The 15,571-nt window shown below is 47.6% G+C and overlaps 1 protein-coding gene across 2 annotated transcripts in view; it reads left to right on the plus strand.

The window, feature by feature from the left end:
• FZR1 (fizzy and cell division cycle 20 related 1) overlaps nucleotides 1-15,571 on the plus strand; it is a 36,805-nt gene that overhangs the window by 518 nt on the left and 20,716 nt on the right. Inside the window, exon 2 of one of the 2 annotated variants that reach the window (XM_060094625.1) lies at nucleotides 6,876-6,958. The gene's annotated coding sequence lies outside the window, so the exon portion shown is untranslated. Of the gene's footprint in view, nucleotides 1-6,875; nucleotides 6,959-9,614; nucleotides 9,784-15,571 lie in introns of those variants that run through there. The other variant, XM_060094624.1, reaches the window with a different exon arrangement.

Below are 15,571 nucleotides of genomic sequence, written 5' to 3' on the forward strand. Positions count from 1 at the left end.
TTAGCCTCCCCATCCTAGACCTCCAGGGTCCTGTTAACTCTACCTCTGAAATAGAGTCGGAATTCAGGCACTTTGCTCATCTACCGCCCCCATGAAGGTCCAAGCCACCACTGGCTGCCACCAGCCAGAGAAAAGAGAGCTTGTAAGTGATTGTGTCAAAAGAATATAGCGGGGGCTTCCCTGGTGGCGCAGTGGTTGAGAGTCCGCCTGCTGATGCAGGGGACATGGGTTCGTGCCCCGGTCCGGGAGGATCCCACATGCCGCGGAGCGGCTGGGCCCGTGAGCCATGGCCGCTGAGCCTGCGCGTCCGGAGCCTGTGCTCCGCAACGGGAGAGGCCACAACAGTGAGAGGCCCGCGTAAAGAAAAAAAAAAAAAAGAATATAGCGGTTCCTCAAAAACTTAAACATAGAACAACCATATGATCCAGCAATTCCACTCCTAGTTACACCCAAGAGAAATGAAAGCAGGGACTCGGAAAATTGTACATCCATGTTCATCAAAGCATTATTCACAGTGGCCTCAGGCCCTGGTAACCTCTATTATATTTTCTGTCTCTGATTTTGACTACTCTAGGAAGCTTAGAAAGTGGGATCAAACAATATTTGTCCTTCTGTGTCTGGCTTATTTCACTGAGCATACTTATCCTCGGGGTTCATCCACGTTGTAGCGTGAATCACAATTTCCTTCCTATTGCATGAATGGACCACATTTTGTTTATCTGTTCATCCTTCAATAGACATTTGGATTGTCTCCACCTTTTGGCTAGTGTAAATAATGCTGCTCTGAACACTGGTGTACAAGTTCCTCTTTGATTCCCTATTTTCAGATCTTTTGGGCATATACCCAGGAGTGGAATTGCTGGATCATATGGTAGTTCTATGTTTAACTTTTTGAGGAACTGCTGAACTTTGTCCACAGCAGCCGCACCATTTTACATTCCCAGCAGCAACATTCAAGGATTCCAATTCCTCCACATTCTCACCAGCACTTGTTATTTTCTGTTTTGATAGTAGCCATCTTAATGGATGTGAAGTGTGTGACTTATTTGGAGATTCATAAAAAGTGAGATATATTGATGGATGGATAAAAGGATGGATAAATACATAATAGGGCAAATATAGTAAAATGTTCATCGGAGAAAGTGGACGGTGGGCATATGACAGTTCACTGTAAAATTCTTTCAACTTTTCTGTACATCTGAAAGTTTCCTCAATAAACCGTTGGAAAAATAGGTGGCAGGGAAAAGGAGGGCTACTTCTATTCTCAGTGTTTAAACATTTCAAAGTTAAACATTTGAAAAGTGTCTTAACGTTTAAGTGCGGAACCTTTGAGTCTGCAAATCCATTTTGAGGAATTTCGCTGACACTAGTGTAAAGAAAAGTGAAAAAAGAAGTATTCATTGCAACATTATTTAAAATGGCAAAAAAGGGCTTCCCTGGTGGCGCAGTGGTTAAGAATCTGCCTGCCAATGCAGGGGACATGGGTTTGAGACCTACAAAAGTATGGGGAGATCTACCCACGTTGTATGAAAAGTGGTCCAAGATGTACTTCCAAAAAGTGAAGAGAGCAAGGCACAGCATCAATAATGTGATCTCATTTACATAAATGGATTTAGATATGTAAATTACATATGGGTAAAATTTTTGAAAAATGGCCAACAATTTACCCAGAGTACTTACTTTAAGTCTTATACCTCCCTGTGCTGCTTGAATTCTTTTTACTGCACTATTTTTTTTTTTTTTTTTTTTTTTGCGGTATGTGGGCCTCTCACTGTTGTGGCCTCTCCCGTTGCAGAGCACAGGCTCCGTATGCGCAGGCTCAGCGGCCATGGCTCACGGGCCCAGCCGCTCCGCGGCATGTGGGATCTTCCCAGACCGGGGCACGAACCCGTATCCCCTGCATCGGCAGGCGGACTCTCAACCACTGCGCCACCAGGGAAGCCCTGCACTATTTTATTTTGACATATGTTAGGGCTGTGACAGCAGCCCCTTCAGGGCGAGCTGGCAGCCTTCACAAGGTGATCACTTTGATCAGGGGACAGAATTCGCCTGGCTACTCAGGGTCCTGTTCTCAGCCATCTCCTGCTTTCTGGATCAGGCAAGAAGCATAAGGGAGTGAATCAAACATAACGGGGGCCTGGGGCACCCAGGCTCCTTCTATGGGTGGCTGCCACCCCTCTCCAGCCAGTCATTGGCCTTTGTGGCCAGATGTTCCTTTTTTAAAAATTTTTAAATCTTTATTTATGTTTTGGTCGCACTGCGTGGCACGTGGGATCCTAGTTCCCTGACCAGGGATTGAACCCGAGCTCCCTGCATTGGGAGCATGGAGTCCCAACCACTGGACCACCAGGGAAGTTCCCTAGATGTTCTATTTTTAAGGGAAGCCAGGCAGCAATTGATTTTACATGCAATCTCCCCTTTAAAACATGAGGGCGATTAATGAAAAACATCAAACATGCCACACACAGCAAGGAAGTCACTTTGATAGGCCAACTGCTGGTTTAAACATTCAGTTATTCATTTTGCAAATATTTATTATCTGCTGTGTGGCAGGCGCTATCCTGGGACAGAGGGCAGAAAACAAACAGACCGTCTCTGGCCTCATGGAGTCGACATCCCGATTATTGTTACTTTTCTTTTTTTAAACTTTATTGGGGTATAATTGGTTTACAATGTTAGTTTCAGGTGTTCAGCATAGAGGTTCAGTTATACATACACCTATTTCCATTCTTTTTTAGGTTCTTTTCTCATATAGGTTATCACAGAATATTGAGTAGAGGGACTTCCCTGGTGGTCCAGTGGTTAAGACTCCAGTCTCCCAATGCAGGGGGCCCGGGTTTGACCCCTGGTCAGGGAATAGATCCCGCATGCTGCAACTAATGATCCCACATGCCGTAACTAAGACCCGGCACAGCCTAAATAAATAAATAATAAAATAAATAAAAATTTTTTGAAGTATATTGAGTAGAGTTCCCTGTGCTCTACAGTAGGTCCTTGATGGATATCTATCTTATACATAGTAGTGTGTTACTTTTCTATTGTCTTCCTGTGTGTTGGAAAGCTGACCCCAGAGAACTGGCTTTACAGTGGACCTGCCTGGCTCACAGGGCTGCCATCTGGACCACGTTTAGTGGCTCAGACTTATGTCCACACAGGACTACCCTGGGTGCTGTGTTGACTCTGGAAGGCTTCGGGGCAGCATGCCAGGTGTGATCGGGCCCAAGGATGCTCTGGGAGTGAGTGGAGATAGACCCAGGGGTGCAGGAAGCAGATATGGGAAGCCACACCCAAAAGCCGGGCCTGTGTATGTCCTAGAACTTGGAATCTTGAACCTTCAGGCTTGCGGGGAACTGATAGCAAGAGAGCAGTCTGTGCCGAGCCCAAAACCACCCACCTTCGGTTCTGAGGCTCCGCTGCTTTTTTTTTTTTTTTAAATTCAAGTATAGTTGATTTATAATGTTGGGTTAGTTTCAGGTGAACAGCGAAGTGATTTGGTTATACATATACATCTATGTGTAGGTATCTATATTCTTTTTTTCAGTTATGCATATATATTCTTTTTCAGATTCTTTTCCATTATAGGTTATTACAAGATATTGAATATAGTTCCCTGTGCTATACAGTAGGTCCTTGTTGTGTATCTATTTTATTTTACTTTTAAATATTAATGAGTTTTTTTAACAATTCTTTTTTTTTTGTCTGCGTCGGGTGTTTAGTTGTGGCACATGGAATCTTCATTGAGGAATGCAGGATCTTTCATTGTGGCCTGTGGGCTTCTCTCTAGTTGTGGCACACAGGCGCTCTAGTTGTGGCATGCGGGCTTAGTTGCCCCACGGCATGTGAGATCTAGTTCCCCAACCAGGATTCGAATCCACGTCCCCTGCATTGGAAGGTGGAATCTTTACCACTGGACCACCAAGAAAGTCCCTATCTATTTTATATACAGTAGTTTTCATCTGCTAATCCCAAACTCCTAATATATCCCTCCCCCACCCTCTTTCCCCTTTGGTAACCATAAGTTTGTTTTCTATGTCTGTGAGTCTGTTTCTGTTTTGTAAATAAGTTCATCTGTATCCTATTTTAGATTCCATATTTAAGTGATATCATGTGGTATTTGTCTTTCTCTGTCTGACTTACTTCACTTAGTATGATAATCTCTAGGTCCATCCATGTTGATGCAAATGGCATTATCTGTCTTTTTTATGGCTGAGTAATATTCCATTGTATATATGTAACACATCTTCTTTATCCATTCATCTGTTGATGGACACTTAGGCTGCTTCCATGTATTGGCTATTGTGAAGAGTGCCACTATGAATGTTGGGGTGCATGTATTTTTTTGAATTAGAGTTTTCTCTGGGTATATGAGGCTCCTCTACCCTTGAGCAAGGCCATGGAGGCCAGAAGTCTAAATTCAAGGTGTGGGCAGGGCCATGCTTCCTCTGAAGGCTATAAAGGAGGGTTATTCCTGTCTCTTCCAGCTTCTGGTGTGGCCAGCAATCCTTGGTGTCCCTTGGCTTGTAGACACAGCACTCCAGTCTCTGATTTCTCATCCCGTGGCATCCCTGTGTCTGTGTCTGAATTTCCTTCTTCTTGTGAGGACACCAGTCACTGGATTTGCCTCACCCTTCCACCCCAACTCCACTCTAGTATGACCTCATCTGAAGCTATCACATCTGCAAAGACCTTATTTCCAAATAACCTCCCGTTCACAGGTACCAGGTTAGGACTTGAACATGCCTTTCTGGGAAGGGGGTGGGGAGGACAATGAACCCACCATACTTTGTTATATTTTCGATTTCAGCTTGGTCATCCAGCTTGGCCTCTGCCTCAGCCCAGCCTGACTGAGAGACTCTCCCTGGGCTCCTGCAGCCCCCTCTTCTCTCTCGGCACCCAGTGCAGAGCTCGGAAATATTTATGGAATGTTTACTGGCTCTGTCACTCCTCTGGGCTTCTTTCTACATGCCAAAACATGAACTTGTGCTAAAAACAATAATAAATAAATAAATAAGTAAGGATTAAACGATGCTCTCTGGGACTTCCCTGGCGGTCCAGTGGTTAAGACTCCACGCTTCCACTGCAGGGTGCACTAGTTCGATCCCTGGTCAGGGAAATAAGATCCCACATGCTGTGCAAGCGCTACCCAAATAAATAAGTAAATAAATAATGCTCTCTGCATGTGAAACAGATAAACAATTTGCTCATCAGTGTGGGGAGTGAGCACAAAATTGAAGGGGGGCCCCCCAAACCGAGTCAATAAGATCAATAATATCTTAATGCTCTTTTTTTTTTTTTTTGGCCATGCCATGTGGCATGCGGGATATTAGTTCCCCAACCAGGGATGGAACCCGCGCCCCCTGCAGTGGAAATGCAGAGTCTTAACCACTGGACTGCCAGGGAAGTCCTTAACGCAATTTTTTTTTTTTTTAAATAGACGTTTAGGGGACTTCCCTGGTGGCTCAATGGTTAAGAATCCGCCTGCCAGTGCAAGGGACACGGGTTGCGCCCTGGTCTGGGAGGATCCTACATGCCACAGAGCAACTAAGCCCGCGAGCCACAACTACTGAAGCCCGCGCGCCCAGAGCCTGTGCTCCGCAGCAAGAGAAACCACCGCAATGAGAAGCCCGCACACCGCAAAGGAGAGTAGCCCGCGATTGCTGCAACTAGAGAAAGCCCGCGCACAGCAACGAAGACCCAACGCAGACAAAAATAAATTAATTACATAATTAGTTATTTTTTTAAGTTACATGAAAACTAAGAATAAATTATATTTCACAACTTATTAAAATAAAATAAAATAGACTTTTATATTGAGATGAGTGTAGAGTCACATGCAGTTGTAAGAAATAATACAGATGGTGAAGTGTACCCTTCACCCAGTTTTCCCCGATGGTAACTGGGTGCAAAAGACACACAAAACACTAGTGTAATATCGTGATATCGTAATATTGATAACAATACACCAACTGTATTCAGATTTCACCAGTTGTTCTTGTAGTCCTTGATGTGTGGGTGTATTAAGTTCTGTATAATTTTATGCCTGTGTAAATTTGTGTATCCACCCATCACAATCATAAAGCAAAACAGGGCCAACACCGCAAATGTGGCAGGCTGAATAATGACCCACCCCCCAAAGAAGTCCACGCCCTAATCCCCAGAACATTTGAATATGTTATTTTACATGGTCTTAAAAGATCTTTGCAAAAAAAAAAAAAACCTTTGTAAGTGGGATTAAGTTAAGGCCTCTGAGATAGGGATGACCCTGGATTCCCTGGGGGGGTCCAGTGTCATCACAAGGTCCTTATAAGAGGGAGGCGGGGGGGTCGGAGGCAGAGAGAGACGGGAGATGCTGCGCTGCTGGCTGTGAGGATGCAGGAGGGGCCGCGAGCCAGGGATGCGGCACCTCTAGAAGCTGGAAAAGGCGGGAACCGATGCTGCCCTGGAGCCTCCGGAAGGACCAGCCCTGCCCACGCTTGGATTTTAGCTCTGTGAGACCCAATTCAGACTTCAGACCTTCCTAAAGGCAAAATAGTAACTTTTGTTGTTTTTAGCCACTAAATTTGTAGTAATTTGTTACAGCAGCAATCGGAAACTAATACACAATGAATGATCTCCCATCTTGTCCTTCCATAACGACAGCTGCATCTCTCCCTCGTTAATGCAATATCTTAAAAAAATCAAAATTAAGGCAAAAATTGCAAACTTTTAAATGAAGACAGAATCCAGCCTTGCCTCTGCACATCTCACGTCCCTGGCCTCACCCTAATCCTAGCCCTGTCAATGCCATCTTTATTTAAAATACTGTAAAACAACCAAGTCAGATGGCAGAATTCCCATTCAGATACAATGTTGTTCACTTTCTTTTCTCCCTGCAGGTGCATCAAATTCAATCTGAAATGGAAGTGAGAAGTATTATGGATTTGGACATTTTTTCATCACCATCAGAATTTTTTTAAAGGTATAGTGCATCTGAATTGTTTCATTTAGTTCTACAGGTTACATTTTAGCTGGAATGTCGATGATCTTGGTTTGGGGCGAGGAGCAGTAAATGTTAGACACATGTTTATTGAATCTGGTCCTGGGCCTGGGTAAAGAGATAAATCAGACAGTTTCTGTTTTGTAGATAGGTTCATTTGTGCCATATTTTAGATTCCACATATAAGTGATATCATAGGGTATTTGTCTTTCTCTTTCTGACTTACTTCACTTGGTATGAGAATCTCTAGTTGCAACCATGTTGCTGCAAATGGCATTATTTCATTCTTTTTTTTACGGCTCAGTAGTATTCCATTGTATGTACCACATCTTCTTTATCCATTCAGCTGTTGATGGGTTGTTATAAACAAAAAATCCATTGGAGAAAACTGGGGGTTCAGACTGTAGTTTAAGTTGTTTCCACGTTTTGGCTATGGTGAACAGTGTTGCTATGAACATAGGAGTAAAAAAAACATGTATCTTTTTGAATTATATTTTTGTCCAGGTATATTCCCAGGAGTGGGATTGCTGGATCACATGGTAATTCTATTTTTAGTTTTCTGAGGAACATCCAGACTGTTTTCCATAGGAGCTGTACCAACAACTTACATTCCCACCAACTGCGTAGGAGGGAAAGGTTTTTAAAGACAGGGTAAGGGAGAGGGTTTGTGGGGTGTATGATCAGCTCATGGACTTTCTTCTGATTGGTTGATGGTGAGGTAACTGGGAGTCAACATCATCAGCCTTCTGATTCCAACCGGTGTGGGGTCTACGTGCTTGTGGGCATCATACAGTTAACTTCTTCCACCTGGTGGGGGTTTCAGTATCTGCAAAACAGCTCAAAGGACATGGCTCAGAATATCATCTATAGCCCTTGAGGACGAACTAAAAGTCCTTGACTTTGTTTAATGGCTAAAATATTATGATTATTTTGTCTTGCTTGACTGTTTTCCTTCCTTTCTGCATTTTCTCACTTCTGATAAAATTTACTCTTTTGAACTTGGGGAAGGCCTAGAAGGCTAAAGCTCTTCTACAGACAAGAGGCAGGCAGAGACTTCCTTGGTGGTCCAGTGGTTAAGAATCCGCCTTCCAATGCAGGGGACGTGGGTTCGATCCCTGGTTGGGGAACTAAGATGCCACGGGGCAACTAAGCCTGCAGGCCACAACTAGAGAGGCCATGCACCACAACTAGAGAGAAGCCTGCGCACTACAACTGGAGAAGCCCACGCACTGCATGCCGCAACTAAGATCCGACGCAGCCAAATAAATAAATATTTTAAAACAACAGCAAAAAAGGAGGCAGGCGGAGGACATGGAGGTGGGGGGTGTGTGTCTGTTCCGGGAAGGCTCCATAGCGTCCTGCTCAGTTACAGTAGGAATTAAGAATGCCCCATTCTGGCTTCCTGACTCCACTTTTTTTTTTTTTTTTTTTTTTTGGCCGTGAGGTGCATCTTGCAGGATCTTAGTTCCCTGACCAAGGATCAAACACAGGTCACAGCAGTGAAAGCTCCGAGTCCTAACCCCTGGACCTCCAGGGAACTCCCTACTCCATTTTAAATGAGGTTTCTGTTTACTAATTTTCACACAGATCTCCAACTGTAGGAGTGGAATAGCTGGGCCATCTGGTAATTCTACATATAACTTTATGGGTAACAGCCAGTGTTCCCATAGTCGCTTCCCTATTTTACAATCCCACAGCAATGTATGAAGGTTCCACGTCTTTGTCAACACTTATTTTCCTGGGTTGGGGTGATGGGGTGTTTATTTTTATTATTATTTTTTAAATCACAGCCATCCAGTAGGCTAAAGTGGTAGCTCTGTGGTTTTGATTTGCATTTCTCTATGGACTAAAGGTGGTGACCATTTTCTCATGAATTGGCCATTATTTTCTTTGGAGAAATGTCCATTTGGACCCTTTGCCCATATTTTGAGCAGAGATTTTTTTTTTGCGGTACGCGGGCCTCTCACTGTTGTGGCCTCTCTCGTTGCGGAGCGCAGGCTCCGGACGCGCAGGCTCAGCGGCCATGGCTCACGGGTCTAGCCGCTCCGCGGCATGTGGGATCCTCCCGGACCGGGGCACGAACCCGTGTCCCCTGCATCGGCAGGCGGACTCTCAACCACTGCGCCACCAGGGAAGCCTCTGAGCAGAGATTTTTATCTGTTTTGTTCCCTGTTTGGAGGGCCTGGAGGCGCACTCATAGGAATGCAATAAGTGTTTGTTGAATGAATGAGTGAACGTGTTTCAGTAGGCAGTGGGGTCTGCACGAACCTCACCTGCACCTGTTGTGGGTCTCACCTGCGCTTATCACGCGGTGTGACTACATCCTTGCGGTGTGGGTCTGCCCAGCGGTACCTGTTTCTGCGACTGTCCCCTACTAAGAACGACACCCTAAACTGAGAGGAGCCACGCCCCCCAGATTCCCACGTAGCCGCCTCCGAGGGCCGCGGATCCTGTTCCCGCGCGGTTACCCTGGGCAACGCATGGCGCCACGCTTCCTGTATTGATTCGAATCTCGGGCTACGTCACGTCCTTCTGCGACGCCTGAGGCGCGCAGGCGCAGCCGCACGGAGCGGGGACGGGGCCGGGGCACGCAGCGCGCCGGCGTGGGGGCGTGGCCGGCCACGGGAGCGCGCCCGCCGGAGGGCACCGGACGGCGCGGAGTCGCGACCGGCGCCATATTAAGGAGCGCGGAGTCCGGGATACGGTCAGCGGCGACCGCGGCGTAGCTTCTCTCAGCGGAGGCGGGCGCGGCGCGGCGCCAGGAGAGGCGGGGCCGGCGGAAGCAGCGGGCGACGGGAGCGAGCCAGGTGAGGCGGCCGAGGTCTGGGGACGCGCCCTTTGGACCCGAGCGCAACGCCCGAGCCGGCGGCCCGGCCCGCCGCCCCCAAGCTCAGGGCCCCTCCACCCCTCGGGAGCCGGCCGGACGCCGGCGCGCCGCCCCGCAAGCCGAGCTAGGCCCGGGTGACCTCAGCATCCCATCTCCCGTCCTAACCACCACGTCCGAGCCTCCCCCTAGAGCAGGCCCTGCGTGACTTCCGCAAGCCGAGCCACCTGCAGGCCGCCACCTCCCCGCGCGGTCAGCGTCCCTATCCTTTTGTATTTAGCAGGTTGAGTGAGCTCTGACCGCTCCCCGCCCCAAACCGGGGGACTCCCCACCCCGTCCCCCAAGAACGACAGGCCCACGCCCTAATTGGCCATGGCAGCTACTAAACAACAGCTTAGAACCTTTTTAGGTTGGCAGGTTTCTGCCGAATTTGTATCCCCACTTATGGCCTGTTAGTTAAGCCTCTTTATGAGGGTCTCAAAGGACCAGAAGATCTCACTCTTGAATGGATCCCTGAAATGGAGGCAGCCTTTAAACAAATAAAGAAGGCTCTAGTCACGCCCTGGCCCTAGGCTTACCAGGCTTAACAAAACTCTTCTCTCTCTCTCTCTTGTTCATGAGAAAATGGCGGTAGCTCTGGGAGTGTTGACACAATCCTTGGGACCATCTTAATGCCCAGTGGCCTACCTATCTAAAACCCTAGACTTGACATTTCAGGGATCGTCTCCCTGTCCAAGGGCATTAGCTGCTGCGGCAGTACTAACAGAAGAAGCCTCCAAACTGACAACAGGACAACCGCTTACTGTTGACACTCCGCACCAGGTCATGGATGTCCTTAATTCCAAGGCATTCTGTTGAATTTCAGATAGTAGAATCCAAAAATGTCAAGCTGGGGCGTCCCTGGTGGCGCAGTGATTAAGGATCCGCCTGGCATTGCAGGGGACACGGGTTCGAGCCCTGGTCTGGGAAGATCCCACATGCCATGGAGCAACTAAGCCCGTGCGCTACAACTACTGAGCCTGCACTCTAGAGCCCACGAGCCACAGCTGTGAAGCCCGCACGCCACAGTTACTGAAGCCTGCACGCCTAGAGCCCATGCTCCACAACAAGAGAAGCCAGCTCAATGAGAAGCCCGCGCACCACAACGAAGAGTAGCCGCTGCTCACCACAACTAGAGAAAGCCTGCGTGCAGCAACGAAGACCCAACACAGCGAAAGATTAAAAAAAAAAAAAAATCAAGCTTTATTCTTAGAGGGGTCAGAAATATCAGTCAAGCCTCGTACCACTCTAAACCATGCCACTCTCTTGCCCAGCCCAAATCCCAACACCCCTCTACTACATTCCTGTTTAGAAGTTGTTGATCATGCCTACAGTGCTAGGCCAGATCTACAGGACACCCCTTTACCCAACCCAGATGCAGAATGGTTTACAGACAGCAGTAGTTTCATTTGAGAAGGTTGAAAGGTTTCGGGATATGCAATAGTCAGTTTAACAGAGGTGATAGAGTCAGGCCCACTCCATGGGGCAACTACCTCTGCCCGGAAAGCAGAGCTTATAGCACTAACTAGAGCGCTCCAACTGGGAAAAGGACTGCGAATTAACATTTACACAGACTCAGCATATGCTTTCCATGTAGTCCATGCTCATGCGGCCATTTGGAAGGAAGGGGCCTACTGACTACACATAACACCCCAATCAAACATGGACCAGAAATCCTGGACCTATTAGAGGCCATAAAATGCCCTAAGGAATTAGTTATCATCCACTGCAGGGCACACCAGAAGGACCTGTTGGACATAACCAAAGGAAATAATAGAGCAGACAGGGAAGCCAGAGGGCCCCCCAACACGTCCTACAGGCTCCCCTGATAAGAAGTTTAGACCCTTCACCACAACAGTACTCATCATCAGAACTTAGAGGGACAAAACCGTGGGTTCACTCTAACCCCTGAAGGGTGGCTACAGAGCCCAGACACCAAACTTTTACTAGAAGCCTCCCAATGGAAGATTCTAAACTGCCTTTAGTAGTACCCATTTAGGAGCCAAACCCCTCTTCAGACTGGTGGGGACAGTATTCACAGGAAAAGGAATCCTCTCAACCCTCCAATCTATATCCCAGGCCTGTCTGGTCTGTCACTGGGCCAACCAGGAAGGGGCTATAAACACCCCCACCACTGTTCCATCCAAGCCAAAGGCAGGGGAACCAACCAGGAGAAGATCGGCAGAGGTATTTCACCTGCATGCCCCCTTGTAAAGGCTTCAGGTATCTCCTAGTCATGGTAGATACCTTCATGGGAGGGGTAGAGGCCTTCCCTACTAAGACTGAGAGCATCCAAGGTTACCACTACCCTCGTGGAACGTATCGTACCTCGGTTTGGGATGCCACGCTCATTACAGTCGGATAATGGCCCTGCGTTTATTTCAGGTCTGACCCGAGGCATCAGCGAAGCCCTCCAAATCAGTTGTTATCTTCATTTGGCGCTCTCAGGCATCAGGCAAGGTAGAAAGAGCCAACCAAGCCCTCAAGAAATACCTGAGTTAGCAATAGAGACACACCACACAGGGGTCACCCTTCTTGCTATTGCTCTCTCTTTATTTTTTTTTCTTTTTTTGCGGTATGTGGGCCTCTCACTGTTGTGGCCTCTCCCGTTGCGGAGCACAGGCTCCGGACGCGCAGGCCCAGCGGCCATGGCTCACGGGCCCAGCCGCTCCGCGGCATATGGGATCCTCCCAGACCGGGGCACGAACCCGTATCCCCTGCATCGGCAGGCGGACTCTCAACCACTGCGCCACCAGGGAGGCCCGCTATTGCTCTCTTAAGAGTCCAGATTAGTCCAAAGGCCAGGCCTCATATAAGTCCTCAGGAAATCTGTGGAAGATCATTCTTAAGCACAGACCTGCTGGGCGATCCAGAGACCCACTGTTTAGTACAGTATCTCCCAACGTTAGGATTGACTCTTAAGAATATCTGGGAATACCAGGACCAAAATAGTCCTAAGCCAGATCCTAATTTCTCAGAAACCGCTCCCCACTTATATGCAGGCAACTGGGTATATGTTAAGACCCACAGGAACGGAGACCACTCGAAGCAGTGTGGACAGGACCATACCAAGCCCTGCTGACCACCCCAACAGCTGCCAAAATACAAGGCTTTACTCCTTGGATCCATATGTCATGACGAAAGGCAGCCCCTCCAGAGGACAAGAATCCTCAATCCACCAGTGATTCACCAGATGCCTCCTATAGTCGCAAGCCTTTGGACAGCCTCCGCTTCCTCTACAAAAGACAAGTGATGCCCCCCCAGCCCTCAAGCCTCGATAGCCTGATTTTTTAATCTTGTCACCCTCCTTTTCTTTTTCTAGGCTTTTTCCCTCCCATGGGTTATTCTGTTCTACTCCTGTGGAACTGCCTCTTGGTATTTTTGTCTTAACTCAAATACCCTAAAGGTGGTATAACTAATTCCACGCACACCATCCACTCCTAATTTAAATGTGCACTGAGTCATCTCCTCAGTATAACCTTTCAGTCGTCTCCCTCCGATTGGCCTTGGATTTCTGCCTCAGCACTCTGCTTTTATTCCTCCTTATTACAAGATATAAACCTCCAAAACCCCCATCTATTGAATCTAACCCCAACCCAACAACGACAATACATATATCAGTTAGCATGGGACAAAACCCTCCAAGGAGACTTTCAAGATTATACCCCGGACCAACTTTATCAGTACTTAAACATAGCCTCCTAAAAACCGTTCTGATTCTTCTCCCTTTTTCCATTCCTGTGTATACATACAGTCGTCACCCATATTTACCGCCAGTTCAGGAAGCCCTCAAACTCCTCAACCAGTCTTCACCAGGGTCATACAGAAACTGTTGGACGTTTACCACTGTCTCCCGTCAGTATGGCCTAAAGGCAATTCCCATTCCACCAGATGAATGGAACCAACTTGAATCCTATTTAGCCCCCTCATATTTCGATAGACTAGGATGGGCCGTCAATTCTAGAGTAAAACCTACAGTGGACCATATACTTCTCAACCACATACATCAGAGGCCTCACTATAACCTTCAAAGGCCCGTATTCTCAGTCTCTATGGCACAACCGGCTCCTCTATGTGTATCCTCTCTCTCTCTCAACCAGGGCCCCCTGTAGGTAAATTCCTCAATATTTCCCAGGCCTGTAATCATACCTTCACCTTTTCCCCTACCCAAACATGGGTTTCCCTCATAACTGACGACAAAACAAACTATCCCCATACTTAACTATTTTGATTCCCCTTTCTACAGCATTACTTCCCCAAACCTCCCAATGTTACCACCGATTGGACACAGGCTAGCTATTTTGGGGCCTCCATCTGCCCCAGCCCATCCCCAACTTGTCCCTATCAGAACCACAATTTTTGGTTCCAACCCTCTAATATTAAGCAAGAAGACTACAGAAAACTCAAAGACACCCGAGTACTATGACATAGGGTGGAACCCTACTATTCCTTCTTTTAACTGGGCTTATAACTTTTTTCCCGTTCCTCAAAGATTGTTTGCCTCTCCCCTTTAGCTGGAATGACTTTAGCTACCACCTATGGGGGCATAGAACACTCCCGTACTCATTTAGGAAAACCCTACTTCAACATCACTTTAGACATCTGCTTAGACCCTACAAATCACCTGTTTCCTTTGCTGATCCAATGCTTATTTATGCCTTCCAGCCAACTGAATGGGGACCTGTACCCTTGCATACATTATTCCTGACCTTACCCTTATCAGTGACCGTATCCTGCTTCCGTTATACTCGATCACATAAAAGCAGGCAGCCCTCACTGTAATACCAGTCCTAGGGATCATCATTGGGATAGGAACAGGCTCAGCTGGACTTTTAAGCTCTATTTTCACTGCCGGACGGCTCTCTCGAACTCACACAACAGATTGTCAACCTAGCAGCGCAAATTAACACTCTACAAGAACAAATAAATTCTCCAGCAGGAGTGGTTGTACAGAATATGAGAGCTTTAGACTTACAGCTAACCGAGGTGGGACCGGTGCAATGTTAAAGGAGGATTGCTGTTTTATTTGCTTATTTAAAGAGGGAGAAATGTGGTGCTCCAAGGACAAAGAACAAGATAAACTCAGAGGGCCAACATCGCCGGAACAGAGAGTTACGGGACTCATCACTGTCCCTCATTACATCTTTTAGCCCTCCCAGGCATTCTGCCCTGCTCCTTTCCCGTCCCATATAAGGAAGTGTATTTGTCCTGTTCTTCCCCCACTCTGCACACTGGAAGTAAGCATACCCTACCCAATCAGCAGATGACTCGCAAGTTCCTTTGTTCCCTGGCTATAAAAACAGACAAGTGGGCTTCCCTGGTGGCGCAGTGGTTGAGAGTCCGCCTGCCGATGCAGGGGACACGGGTTCGTTCCCCGGTCCGGGAAGATCCCACATTCCGCGGAGCGACTGGGCCCGTGAGCCATGGCCGCTGAGCCTGCGCGTCCGGAGCCTGTGCTCCGCAACGGGAGAGGCCACAACAGTGAGGGGCTCGCGTACCGCAAAAAAAACAACAACCACCCATGGTCGGGGTCAGCTCTCCCTATCAGAAAGCCCGCTGTTCTGGCAGCGACCGTTCCCTTTAATAAATTCTATCTTTTTTACATTCTGCCTTGTGTCTGGAAATTCTTGTCCAACCCGTTGAATGAGTGAATGTGTTTCAGTAGGCAGTGGGGTTTGCACGACCCTCACGTGCACCTGTTGTGGGTCTCACCTGCGCTTATCACGCGGTGT

This window comes from Mesoplodon densirostris, chromosome 3 (assembly GCF_025265405.1).
Source record: "Mesoplodon densirostris isolate mMesDen1 chromosome 3, mMesDen1 primary haplotype, whole genome shotgun sequence".
Taxonomy (NCBI): Eukaryota; Metazoa; Chordata; class Mammalia; order Artiodactyla; family Ziphiidae; genus Mesoplodon; species Mesoplodon densirostris.